Source organism: Salmo salar, chromosome 15 (genome assembly GCF_965601325.2).
Source record: "Salmo salar chromosome 15, fSalSal1, whole genome shotgun sequence".
NCBI classification, from domain to species: domain Eukaryota; kingdom Metazoa; phylum Chordata; class Actinopteri; order Salmoniformes; family Salmonidae; genus Salmo; species Salmo salar.
This window is the reverse complement of record NC_138305.1, coordinates 17,870,902-17,885,464: the sequence shown is the minus strand read 5'-3', so window position 1 is coordinate 17,885,464 and position 14,563 is coordinate 17,870,902.

Sequence of the window (14,563 nt, the reverse complement as noted above, 5' to 3'; positions counted from 1 at the left end):
GCATACTGTAGTTCAGATCAGCATACTGTTCTTCAGATATATCCTGATCAGCATACTGTAGTTCAGATAGAGCCTGATCAGTATACTGTAGTTCAGATAGAGCAGGATCAGCATACTGTAGTTAAGATAGAGCCTGATCAGCATACTGTAGTTCAGATAAAGCCTGATCATCATACTGTAGTTCAGATAAAGCCTGATCATCATACTGTAGTTCAGATAAAGCCCTATCATCATAGTTTAGTTCAGATAGAGCATGATCATCATACTGTAGTTATGATGGCGCAGGATCAGCATACTGTAGTTCAGATAGAGCCTGAGCAGCATACTGTAGTTCAGATGGAGCCTGATCAGCATACTGTAGTTCAGATAGAGCAGGATCAGCATACTGTAGTTCAGATCAGCATACAGTAGTTCAGATAGAACATGATCAGCATACTGTAGTTCAGCTAGAGCCTGATCAGCATACTGTAGTTCAGATAGAGCCTGATCAGCATACGGTAGTTCAGATCAGCATACTGTAGTTCAGATAGAGCAGGATCAGCATACTGTAGTTCAGACAGAGCCTGATCAGCATACTGTAGTTCAGCTAGAGCCTGATCAGCATACTGTAGTTCAGATAAAGCCTGATCAGCATACTGTAGTTCAGATAGAGCCTGATCAGCATACTGTAGTTCAGATAGAGCATGATCAGCATACTTTAGTTCAGATAAAGCCTGATCAGCATACTGCAGTTCAGATAGAGCCTGATCAGCATACTGTTGTTCAGATAGAGCATGATCAGCATACTGTAGTTTTGATGGAGCAGGATCAGCATACTGTAGTTCATATAGAGCCTGATCAGCATACTGCAGTTCAGATAGAGCCTGATCAGCATACTGTTGTTCAGATAGAGCATGATCAGCATACTGTAGTTTTGATGGAGCAGGATCAGCATACTGTAGTTCATATAGAGCCTGATCAGCATACTGTAGTTCAGATAGAGCAGGATCAGCATACTGTAGTTCAGATCAGCATACTGTAGTTCAGATAGAACAGGATCAGCATACTGTAGTTCAGATAGAGCCTGATCAGCATACTGTAGTTCAGATAGAGCCTGATCAGCATACGGTAGTTCAGATCAGCATACTGTAGTTCAGATAGAGCAGGATCAGCATACTGTAGTTCAGACAGAGCCTGATCAGCATACTGTAGTTCAGATAGAGCCTGATCAGCATACGGTAGGTCAGATCAGCATACTGTAGTTCAGATAGAGCAGGATCAGCATACTGTAGTTCAGACAGAGCCTGATCAGCATACTGTAGTTCAGATAAAGCCTGATCAGCATACAGTAGTTCAGATAGAGCCTGATCAGCATAATGTAGTTCAGATCAGCATACTGTAGTTCAGATAGAACAGGATCAGCATACTGTAGTTCAGCTAGAGCCTGATCAGCATACTGTAGTTCAGATAGAGCCTGATCAGCATATTGTAGTTCAGATAGAGCATGATCAGCATACTTTAGTTCAGATAAAGCCTGATCAGCATACTGCAGTTCAGATAGAGCCTGATCAGCATACTGTTGTTCAGATAGAGCATGATCAGCATACTGTAGTTTTGATGGAGCAGGATCAGCATACTGTAGTTCATATAGAGCCTGATCAGCATACTGTAGTTCAGATAGAGCCTGGTCAGCATACTGTAGTTCAGATAGAGCAGGATCAGCATACTGTAGTTCAGATCAGCATACTGTAGTTCAGATAGAACAGGATCAGCATACTGTAGTTCAGATAGAGCCTGATCAGCATACTGTAGTTCAGATAGAGCCTGATCAGCATACGGTAGTTCAGATCAGCATACTGTAGTTCAGACAGAGCCTGATCAGCATACTGTAGTTCAGATAGAGCCTGATCAGCATACGGTAGTTCAGATCAGCATACTGTAGTTCAGATAGAGCAGGATCAGCGTACTGTAGTTCAGACAGAGCCTGATCAGCATACTGTAGTTCAGATAGAGCAGGATCAGCAGACTGTAGTTCAGATAGATCCTGGTCAGTATACTGTAGTTCAGATAGAGCAGGATCAGCATTCTGTAGTTCAGATAGCGCCTGAACAGCATACTGTAGTTCAGATCAGCATACTGTTCTTCAGATATATCCTGATCAGCATACTGTAGTTCAGATAGAGCCTGATCAGTATACTGTAGTTCAGATAGAGCAGGATCAGCATACTGTAGTTCAGATAGAGCGCGATCAGCATACTGTAGTTCAGATAGAGCATGATCATCATACTGTAGTTATGATGGCGCAGGATCAGCATACTGTAGTTCAGATAGAGCCTGATCAGCATACTGTAGTTCAGATGGAGCCTGATCAGCATACTGTAGTTCAGATAGAGCAGGATCAGCATACTGTAGTTCAGATCAGCATACAGTAGTTCAGATAGAACATGATCAGCATACTGTAGTTCAGCTAGAGCCTGATCAGCATACTGTAGTTCAGATAAAGCCTGATCAGCATACTGTAGTTCAGATAGAGCCTGATCAGCATACTGTAGTTCAGATAGAGCATGATCAGCATACTTTAGTTCAGATAAAGCCTGATCAGCATACTGCAGTTCAGATAGAGCCTGATCAGCATACTGTTGTTCAGATAGAGCATGATCAGCATACTGTAGTTTTGATGGAGCAGGATCAGCATACTGTAGTTCATATAGAGCCTGATCAGCATACTGCAGTTCAGATAGAGCCTGATCAGCATACTGTTGTTCAGATAGAGCATGATCAGCATACTGTAGTTTTGATGGAGCAGGATCAGCATACTGTAGTTCATATAGAGCCTGATCAGCATACTGTAGTTCAGATAGAGCCTGGTCAGCATACTGTAGTTCAGATAGAGCAGGATCAGCATACTGTAGTTCAGATCAGCATACTGTAGTTCAGATAGAACAGGATCAGCATACTGTAGTTCAGATAGAGCCTGATCAGCATACGGTAGTTCAGATCAGCATACTGTAGTTCAGATAGAGCAGGATCAGCATACTGTAGTTCAGACAGAGCCTGATCAGCATACTGTAGTTCAGATAGAGCCTGATCAGCATACGGTAGGTCAGTTCAGCATACTGTAGTTCAGATAGAGCAGGATCAGCATACTGTAGTTCAGACAGAGCCTGATCAGCATACTGTAGTTCAGATAGAGCAGGATCAGCAGACTGTAGTTCAGATAGATCCTGATCAGCATACTGCAGTTCAGATAGAGCCTGATCAGTATACTGTAGTTCAGATAGAGCAGGATCAGCAGACTGTAGTTCAGATAGATCCTGATCAGCATACTATAGTTCAGATAGAGCCTGATCAGTATACTGTAGTTATGATGGCGCAGGATCAGCATACTGTAGTTCAGATAGAGCCTGATCAGAATACTGTAGTTCAGCTAGAGCCTGATCAGCATACTGTAGTTCAGATAAAGCCTGATCAGCATACTGTAGTTCAGATAGAGCCTGATCAGCATAATGTAGTTCAGATCAGCATACTGTAGTTCAGATAGAACATGATCAGCATACTGTAGTTCAGCTAGAGCCTGATCAGCATACTGTAGTTCAGATAAAGCCTGATCAGAATACTGTAGTTCAGATAGAGCCTGATCAGCATAATGTAGTTCAGATAGAGCATGATCAGCATACTTTAGTTCAGATAAAGCCTGATCAGCATACTGCAGTTCAGATAGAGCCTGATCAGCATACTGTTGTTCAGATAGAGCATGATCAGCATACTGTAGTTTTGATGGAGCAGGATCAGCATACTGTAGTTCATATAGAGCCTGATCAGCATACTGTAGTTCAGATAGAGCCTGGTCAGCATACTGTAGTTCAGATAGAGCAGGATCAGCATACTGTAGTTCAGATCAGCATACTGTAGTTCAGATAGAACAGGATCAGCATACTGTAGTTCAGATAGAGCCTGATCAGCATACTGTAGTTCAGATAGAGCCTGATCAGCATACGGTAGTTCAGATCAGCATACTGTAGTTCAGATAGAGCAGGATCAGCATACTGTAGTTCAGACAGAGCCTGATCAGCATACTGTAGTTCAGCTAGAGCCTGATCAGCATACTGTAGTTCAGATAAAGCCTGATCAGCATACTGTAGTTCAGATAGAGCCTGATCAGCATACTGTAGTTCAGATAGAGCATGATCAGCATACTTTAGTTCAGATAAAGCCTGATCAGCATACTGCAGTTCAGATAGAGCCTGATCAGCATACTGTTGTTCAGATAGAGCATGATCAGCATACTGTAGTTTTGATGGAGCAGGATCAGCATACTGTAGTTCATATAGAGCCTGATCAGCATACTGCAGTTCAGATAGAGCCTGATCAGCATACTGTTGTTCAGATAGAGCATGATCAGCATACTGTAGTTTTGATGGAGCAGGATCAGCATACTGTAGTTCATATAGAGCCTGATCAGCATACTGTAGTTCAGATAGAGCCTGGTCAGCATACTGTAGTTCAGATAGAGCAGGATCAGCATACTGTAGTTCAGATCAGCATACTGTAGTTCAGATAGAACAGGATCAGCATACTGTAGTTCAGATAGAGCCTGATCAGCATACTGTAGTTCAGATAGAGCCTGATCAGCATACGGTAGTTCAGATCAGCATACTGTAGTTCAGATAGAGCAGGATCAGCATACTGTAGTTCAGACAGAGCCTGATCAGCATACTGTAGTTCAGATAGAGCCTGATCAGCATACGGTAGGTCAGATCAGCATACTGTAGTTCAGATAGAGCAGGATCAGCATACTGTAGTTCAGATAGAGCAGGATCAGCAGACTGTAGTTCAGATAGATCCTGATCAGCATACTGCAGTTCAGATAGAGCCTGATCAGTATACTGTAGTTCAGATAGAGCAGGATCAGCAGACTGTAGTTCAGATAGATCCTGATCAGCATACTATAGTTCAGATAGAGCCTGATCAGTATACTGTAGTTATGATGGCGCAGGATCAGCATACTGTAGTTCAGATAGAGCCTGATCAGAATACTGTAGTTCAGCTAGAGCCTGATCAGCATACTGTAGTTCAGATAAAGCCTGATCAGCATACTGTAGTTCAGATAGAGCCTGATCAGCATAATGTAGTTCAGATCAGCATACTGTAGTTCAGATAGAACATGATCAGCATACTGTGGTTCAGCTAGAGCCTGATCAGCATACTGTAGTTCAGATAAAGCCTGATCAGAATACTGTACTTCAGATAGAGCCTGATCAGCATAATGTAGTTCAGATAGAGCATGATCAGCATACTTTAGTTCAGATAAAGCCTGATCAGCATACTGCAGTTCAGATAGAGCCTGATCAGCATACTGTTGTTCAGATAGAGCATGATCAGCATACTGTAGTTTTGATGGAGCAGGATCAGCATACTGTAGTTCATATAGAGCCTGATCAGCATACTGTAGTTCAGATAGAGCCTGGTCAGCATACTGTAGTTCAGATAGAGCAGGATCAGCATACTGTAGTTCAGATCAGCATACTGTAGTTCAGATAGAACAGGATCAGCATACTGTAGTTCAGATAGAGCCTGATCAGCATACTGTAGTTCAGATAGAGCCTGATCAGCATACGGTAGTTCAGATCAGCATACTGTAGTTCAGATAGAGCAGGATCAGCATACTGTAGTTCAGACAGAGCCTGATCAGCATACTGTAGTTCAGATAGAACATGATCAGCATACTGTAGTTCAGCTAGAGCCTGATCAGCATACTGTAGTTCAGATAGAGCCTGATCAGCATACTGTAGTTCAGATAGAGCCTGATCAGCATACTGTAGTTCAGATAGAGCATGATCAGCATACTTTAGTTCAGATAAAGCCTGATCAGCATACTGCAGTTCAGATAGAGCCTGATCAGCATACTGTTGTTCAGATAGAGCATGATCAGCATACTGTAGTTTTGATGGAGCAGGATCAGCATACTGTAGTTCAGATAGAGCCTGATCAGCATACTGTTGTTCAGATAGAGCATGATCAGCATACTGTAGTTTTGATGGAGCAGGATCAGCATACTGTAGTTCATATAGAGCCTGATCAGCATACTGTAGTTCAGATAGAGCCTGGTCAGCATACTGTAGTTCAGATAGAGCAGGATCAGCATACTGTAGTTCAGATCAGCATACTGTAGTTCAGATAGAACAGGATCAGCATACTGTAGTTCAGATAGAGCCTGATCAGCATACTGTAGTTCAGATAGAGCCTGATCAGCATACGGTAGTTCAGATCAGCATACTGTAGTTCAGATAGAGCAGGATCAGCATACTGTAGTTCAGACAGAGCCTGATCAGCATACTGTAGTTCAGATAGAGCCTGATCAGCATACGGTAGGTCAGATCAGCATACTGTAGTTCAGATAGAGCAGGATCAGCATACTGTAGTTCAGACAGAGCCTGATCAGCATACTGTAGTTCAGATAGAGCAGGATCAGCAGACTGTAGTTCAGATAAAGCCTGATCAGCATACTGTAGTTCAGATAGAGCCTGATCAGCATACTGTAGTTCAGATAGAGCATGATCAGCATACTGTAGTTATGATGGCGCAGGATCAGCATACTGTAGTTCAGATAGAGCCTGATCAGAATACTGTAGTTCAGCTAGAGCCTGATCAGCATACTGTAGTTCAGATAAAGCCTGATCAGCATACTGTAGTTCAGATAGAGCCTGATCAGCATAATGTAGTTCAGATCAGCATACTGTAGTTCAGATAGAACATGATCAGCATACTGTAGTTCAGCTAGAGCCTGATCAGCATACTGTAGTTCAGATAAAGCCTGATCAGCATACTGTAGTTCAGATAGAGCCTGATCAGCATAATGTAGTTCAGATAGAGCATGATCAGCATACTTTAGTTCAGATAAAGCCTGATTAGCATACTGCAGTTCAGATAGAGCCTGATCAGCATACTGTTGTTCAGATAGAGCCTGATCAGCATACTGTAGTTTTGATGGAGCAGGATCAGCATACTGTAGTTCATATAGAGCCTGATCAGCATACTGTAGTTCAGATAGAGCCTGGTCAGCATACTGTAGTTCAGATAGAGCAGGATCAGCATACTGTAGTTCAGATCAGCATACTGTAGTTCAGATAGAACAGGATCAGCATACTGTAGTTCAGATAGAGCCTGATCAGCATACTGTAGTTCAGATAGAGCCTGATCAGCATACGGTAGTTCAGATCAGCATACTGTAGTTCAGATAGAGCAGGATCAGCATACTGTAGTTCAGACAGAGCCTGATCAGCATACTGTAGTTCAGATAGAGCCTGATCAGCATACGGTAGTTCAGATCAGCATACTGTAGTTCAGATAGAGCAGGATCAGCGTACTGTAGTTCAGACAGAGCCTGATCAGCATACTGTAGTTCAGATAGAGCAGGATCAGCAGACTGTAGTTCAGATAGATCCTGATCAGCATACTGTAGTTCAGATAGAGCCTGATCAGTATACTGTAGTTCAGATAGAGCAGGATCAGCATTCTGTAGTTCAGATAGCGCCTGAACAGCATACTGTAGTTCAGATCAGCATACTGTTCTTCAGATATATCCTGATCAGCATACTGTAGTTCAGATAGAGCCTGATCAGCATAATGTAGTTCAGATAGAGCATGATCAGCATACTTTAGTTCAGATAAAGCCTGATCAGCATACTGCAGTTCAGATAGAGCCTGATCAGCATACTGTTGTTCAGATAGAGCCTGATCAGCATACTGTAGTTTTGATGGAGCAGGATCAGCATACTGTAGTTCATATAGAGCCTGATCAGCATACTGTAGTTCAGATAGAGCCTGGTCAGCATACTGTAGTTCAGATAGAGCAGGATCAGCATACTGTAGTTCAGATCAGCATACTGTAGTTCAGATAGAACAGGATCAGCATACTGTAGTTCAGATAGAGCCTGATCAGCATACTGTAGTTCAGATAGAGCCTGATCAGCATACGGTAGTTCAGATCAGCATACTGTAGTTCAGATAGAGCAGGATCAGCATACTGTAGTTCAGACAGAGCCTGATCAGCATACTGTAGTTCAGATAGAGACAGATCAGCATACGGTAGTTCAGATCAGCATACTGTAGTTCAGATAGAGCAGGATCAGCGTACTGTAGTTCAGACAGAGCCTGATCAGCATACTGTAGTTCAGATAGAGCAGGATCAGCAGACTGTAGTTCAGATAGATCCTGATCAGCATACTGTAGTTCAGATAGAGCCTGATCAGTATACTGTAGTTCAGATAGAGCCTGATCAGCATACTGTAGTTCAGATAGAGCATGATCATCATACTGTAGTTATGATGGCGCAGGATCAGAATACTGTAGTTCAGATAGAGCCTGATCAGCATACTGTAGTTCAGATGGAGCCTGATCAGCATACTGTAGTTCAGATAGAGCCTGATCAGCATACTGTAGTTCAGATCAGCATACAGTAGTTCAGATAGAACAGGATCAGCATACTGTAGTTCAGCTAGAGCCTGATCAGCATACTGTAGTTCAGATAAAGCCTGATCAGCATACTGTAGTTCAGATAGAGCCTGATCAGCATACTGTAGTTCAGACAGAGCATGATCAGCATACTTTAGTTCAGATAAAGCCTGATCAGCATATTGCAGTTCAGATAGAGCCTGATCAGCATACTGTTGTTCAGATAGAGCATGATCAGCATACTGTAGTTTTGATGGAGCAGGATCAGCATACTGTAGTTCATATAGAGCCTGATCAGCATACTGTAGTTCAGATAGAGCCTGGTCAGCATACTGTAGTTCAGATAGAGCAGGATCAGCATACTGTATTTCAGATCAGCATACTGTAGTTCAGATAGAACAGGATCAGCATACTGTAGTTCAGATAGAGCCTGATCAGCATACTGTAGTTCAGATAGAGCCTGATCAGCATACGGTAGTTCAGATCAGCATACTGTAGTTCAGATAGAGCAGGATCAGCAGACTGTAGTTCAGATAGATCCTGATCAGCATACTGTAGTTCAGATAGAGCCTGATCAGTATACTGTAGTTCAGATAGAGCAGGATCAGCATTCTGTAGTTCAGACAGCGCCTGAACAGCATACTGTAGTTCAGATAGAGCCTGATCAGTATACTGTAGTTCAGATAGAGCAGGATCAGCATACTGTAGTTCAGATAGAGCCTGATCAGCATACTGTAGTTCAGATAAAGCCTGATCAGCATACTGTAGTTCAGATAGAGCCTGATCAGCATACTGTAGTTCAGATAGAGCATGATCAGCATACTGTAGTTATGATGGCGCAGGATCAGCATACTGTAGTTCAGATAGAGCCTGATCAGAATACTGTAGTTCAGCTAGAGCCTGATCAGCATACTGTAGTTCAGATAAAGCCTGATCAGCATACAGTAGTTCAGATAGAGCCTGATCAGCATAATGTAGTTCAGATCAGAATACTGTAGTTCAGATAGAACAGGATCAGCATACTGTAGTTCAGCTAGAGCCTGATCAGCATACTGTAGTTCAGATAAAGCCTGATCAGCATACTGTAGTTCAGATAAAGCCTGATCAGCATAATGTAGTTCAGATAGAGCATGATCAGCATACTTTAGTTCAGATAGAGCCTGATCAGCATACTGTAGTTCAGATAAAGCCTGATCAGCATACTGTAGTTCAGATAGAGCCTGATCAGCATACTGTAGTTCAGATAGAGCATGATCAGCATACTGTAGTTATGATGGCGCAGGATCAGCATACTGTAGTTCAGATAGAGCCTGATCAGAATACTGTAGTTCAGCTAGAGCCTGATCAGCATACTGTAGTTCAGATAAAGCCTGATCAGCATACTGTAGTTCAGATAGAGCCTGATCAGCATAATGTAGTTCAGATCAGCATACTGTAGTTCAGATAGAACAGGATCAGCATACTGTAGTTCAGCTAGAGCCTGATCACCATACTGTAGTTCAGATAGAGCATGATCAGCATACTGTAGTTTTGATGGAGCAGGATCAGCATACTGTAGTTCAGATAGAGCCTGATCAGCATACTGTAGTTCAGATAGAGCCTGATCAGCATACGGTAGTTCAGATCATCATACTGTAGTTCAGATAGAGCAGGATCAGCATACTGTAGTTCAGACAGAGCCTGATCAGCATACTGTAGTTCAGATAGAGCCTGATCAGCATACGGTAGGTCAGATCAGCATACTGTAGTTCAGATAGAGCAGGATCAGCATACTGTAGTTCAGACAGAGCCTGATCAGCATACTGTAGTTCAGATAGAGCAGGATCAGCAGACTCTAGTTCAGATAGATCCTGATCAGCATACTATAGTTCAGATAGAGCCTGATCAGTATACTGTAGTTCAGATAGAGCACGATCAGCATTCTGTAGTTCAGATAGCGCCTGAACAGCATACTGTAGTTCAGATCAGCATACTGTTCTTCAGATATATCCTGATCAGCATACTGTAGTTCAGATAGAGCCTGATCAGTATACTGTAGTTCAGATAGAGCAGGATCAGCATACTGTAGTTCAGATAGAGCCTGATCAGCATAATGTAGTTCAGATCAGCATACTGTAGTTCAGATAGAACATGATCAGCATACTGTAGTTCAGCTAGAGCCTGATCAGCATACTGTAGTTCAGATAAAGCCTGATCAGCATACTGTAGTTCAGATAGAGCCTGATCAGCATAATGTAGTTCAGATAGAGCATGATCAGCATACTTTAGTTCAGATAAAGCCTGATCAGCATACTGCAGTTCAGATAGAGCCTGATCAGCATACTGTTGTTCAGATAGAACATGATCAGCATACTGTAGTTTTGATGGAGCAGGATCAGCATACTGTAGTTCATATAGAGCCTGATCAGCAAACTGTAGTTCAGATAGAGCCTGGTCAGCATACTGTAGTTCAGATAGAGCAGGATCAGCATACTGTAGTTCAGATCAGCATACTGTAGTTCAGATAGAACAGGATCAGCATACTGTAGTTCAGATAGAGCCTGATCAGCATACTGTAGTTCAGATAGAGCCTGATCAGCATACGGTAGTTCAGATCAGCATACTGTAGTTCAGATAGAGCAGGATCAGCATACTGTAGTTCAGACAGAGCCTGATCAGCATACTGTAGTTCAGATAGAGCCTGATCAGCATACGGTAGTTCAGATCAGCATACTGTAGTTCAGATAGAGCAGGATCAGCGTACTGTAGTTCAGACAGAGCCTGATCAGCATACTGTAGTTCAGATAGAGCAGGATCAGCAGACTGTAGTTCAGATAGATCCTGATCAGCATACTGTAGTTCAGATAGAGCCTGATCAGTATACTGTAGTTCAGATAGAGCAGGATCAGCATTGTGTAGTTCAGATAGCGCCTGAACAGCATACTGTAGTTCAGATCAGCATACTGTTCTTCAGATATATCCTGATCAGCATACTGTAGTTCAGATAGAGCCTGATCAGTATACTGTAGTTCAGATAGAGCAGGATCAGCATACTGTAGTTAAGATAGAGCCTGATCAGCATACTGTAGTTCAGATAAAGCCTGATCAGCATACTGTAGTTCAGATAGAGCCTGATCAGCATACTGTAGTTCAGATAGAGCCTGATCAGCATACTGTAGTTCAGATAGAGCATGATCAGCATACTGTAGTTATGATGGCGCAGGATCAGCATACTGTAGTTCAGATAGAGCATGATCAGCATACTGTAGTTATGATGGCGCAGGATCAGCATACTGTAGTTCAGATAGAGCCTGATCAGAATACTGTAGTTCAGCTAGAGCCTGATCAGCATACTGTAGTTCAGATAAAGCCTGATCAGCATACTGTAGTTCAGATAGAGCCTGATCAGCATAATGTAGTTCAGATCAGCATACTGTAGTTCAGATAGAACAGGATCAGCATACTGTAGTTCAGCTAGAGCCTGATCACCATACTGTAGTTCAGATAGAGCATGATCAGCATACTGTAGTTTTGATGGAGCAGGATCAGCATACTGTAGTTCAGATAGAGCCTGATCAGCATACTGTAGTTCAGATAGAGCCTGATCAGCATACGGTAGTTCAGATCATCATACTGTAGTTCAGATAGAGCAGGATCAGCATACTGTAGTTCAGACAGAGCCTGATCAGCATACTGTAGTTCAGATAGAGCCTGATCAGCATACGGTAGGTCAGATCAGCATACTGTAGTTCAGATAGAGCAGGATCAGCATACTGTAGTTCAGACAGAGCCTGATCAGCATACTGTAGTTCAGATAGAGCAGGATCAGCAGACTCTAGTTCAGATAGATCCTGATCAGCATACTATAGTTCAGATAGAGCCTGATCAGTATACTGTAGTTCAGATAGAGCAGGATCAGCATTCTGTAGTTCAGATAGCGCCTGAACAGCATACTGTAGTTCAGATCAGCATACTGTTCTTCAGATATATCCTGATCAGCATACTGTAGTTCAGATAGAGCCTGATCAGTATACTGTAGTTCAGATAGAGCAGGATCAGCATACTGTAGTTCAGATAGAGCCTGATCAGCATAATGTAGTTCAGATCAGCATACTGTAGTTCAGATAGAACATGATCAGCATACTGTAGTTCAGCTAGAGCCTGATCAGCATACTGTAGTTCAGATAAAGCCTGATCAGCATACTGTAGTTCAGATAGAGCCTGATCAGCATAATGTAGTTCAGATAGAGCATGATCAGCATACTTTAGTTCAGATAAAGCCTGATCAGCATACTGCAGTTCAGATAGAGCCTGATCAGCATACTGTTGTTCAGATAGAACATGATCAGCATACTGTAGTTTTGATGGAGCAGGATCAGCATACTGTAGTTCATATAGAGCCTGATCAGCATACTGTAGTTCAGATAGAGCCTGGTCAGCATACTGTAGTTCAGATAGAGCAGGATCAGCATACTGTAGTTCAGATCAGCATACTGTAGTTCAGATAGAACAGGATCAGCATACTGTAGTTCAGATAGAGCCTGATCAGCATACTGTAGTTCAGATAAAGCCTGATCAGCATACGGTAGTTCAGATCAGCATACTTTAGTTCAGATAGAGCAGGATCAGCATACTGTAGTTCAGACAGAGCCTGATCAGCATACTGTAGTTCAGATAGAGCCTGATCAGCATACGGTAGTTCAGATCAGCATACTGTAGTTCAGATAGAGCAGGATCAGCGTACTGTAGTTCAGACAGAGCCTGATCAGCATACTGTAGTTCAGATAGAGCAGGATCAGCAGACTGTAGTTCAGATAGATCCTGATCAGCATACTGTAGTTCAGATAGAGCCTGATCAGTATACTGTAGTTCAGATAGAGCAGGATGAGCATTCTGTAGTTCAGATAGCGCCTGAACAGCATACTGTAGTTCAGATCAGCATACTGTTCTTCAGATATATCCTGATCAGCATACTGTAGTTCAGATAGAGCCTGATCAGTATACTGTAGTTCAGATAGAGCAGGATCAGCATACTGTAGTTAAGATAGAGCCTGATCAGCATACTGTAGTTCAGATAAAGCCTGATCAGCATACTGTAGTTCAGATAGAGCCTGATCAGCATACTGTAGTTCAGATAGAGCATGATCATCATACTGTAGTTATGATGGCGCAGGATCAGAATACTGTAGTTCAGATAGAGCCTGATCAGCATACTGTAGTTCAGATGGAGCCTGATCAGCATACTGTAGTTCAGATAGAGCCTGATCAGCATACTGTAGTTCAGATCAGCATACAGTAGTTCAGATAGAACAGGATCAGCATACTGTAGTTCAGCTAGAGCCTGATCAGCATACTGTAGTTCAGATAAAGCCTGATCAGCATACTGTAGTTCAGATAGAGCCTGATCAGCATACTGTAGTTCAGACAGAGCATGATCAGCATACTTATTTCAGATAAAGCCTGATCAGCATACTGCAGTTCAGATAGAGCCTTATCAGCATACTGTTGTTCAGATAGAGCATGATCAGCATACTGTAGTTTTGATGGAGCAGGATCAGCATACTGTAGTTCATATAGAGCCTGATCAGCATACTGTAGTTCAGATAGAGCCTGGTCAGCATACTGTAGTTCAGATAGAGCAGGATCAGCATACTGTAGTTCAGATCAGCATACTGTAGTTCAGATAGAACAGGATCAGCATACTGTAGTTCAGATAGAGCCTGATCAGCATACTGTAGTTCAGATAGAGCCTGATCAGCATACGGTAGTTCAGATCAGCATACTGTAGTTCAGATAGAGCAGGATCAGCAGACTGTAGTTCAGATAGATCCTGATCAGCATACTGTAGTTCAGATAGAGCCTGATCAGTATACTGTAGTTCAGATAGAGCAGGATCAGCATTCTGTAGTTCAGACAGCGCCTGAACAGCATACTGTAGTTCAGATAGAGCCTGATCAGTATACTGTAGTTCAGATAGAGCAGGATCAGCATACTGTAATTCAGATAGAGCCTGATCAGCATACTGTAGTTCAGATAAAGCCTGATCAGCATACTGTAGTTCAGATAGAGCCTGATCAGCATACTGTAGTTCAGATAGAGCATGATCAGCATACTGTAGTTATGATGGCGCAGGATCAGCATACTGTAGTTC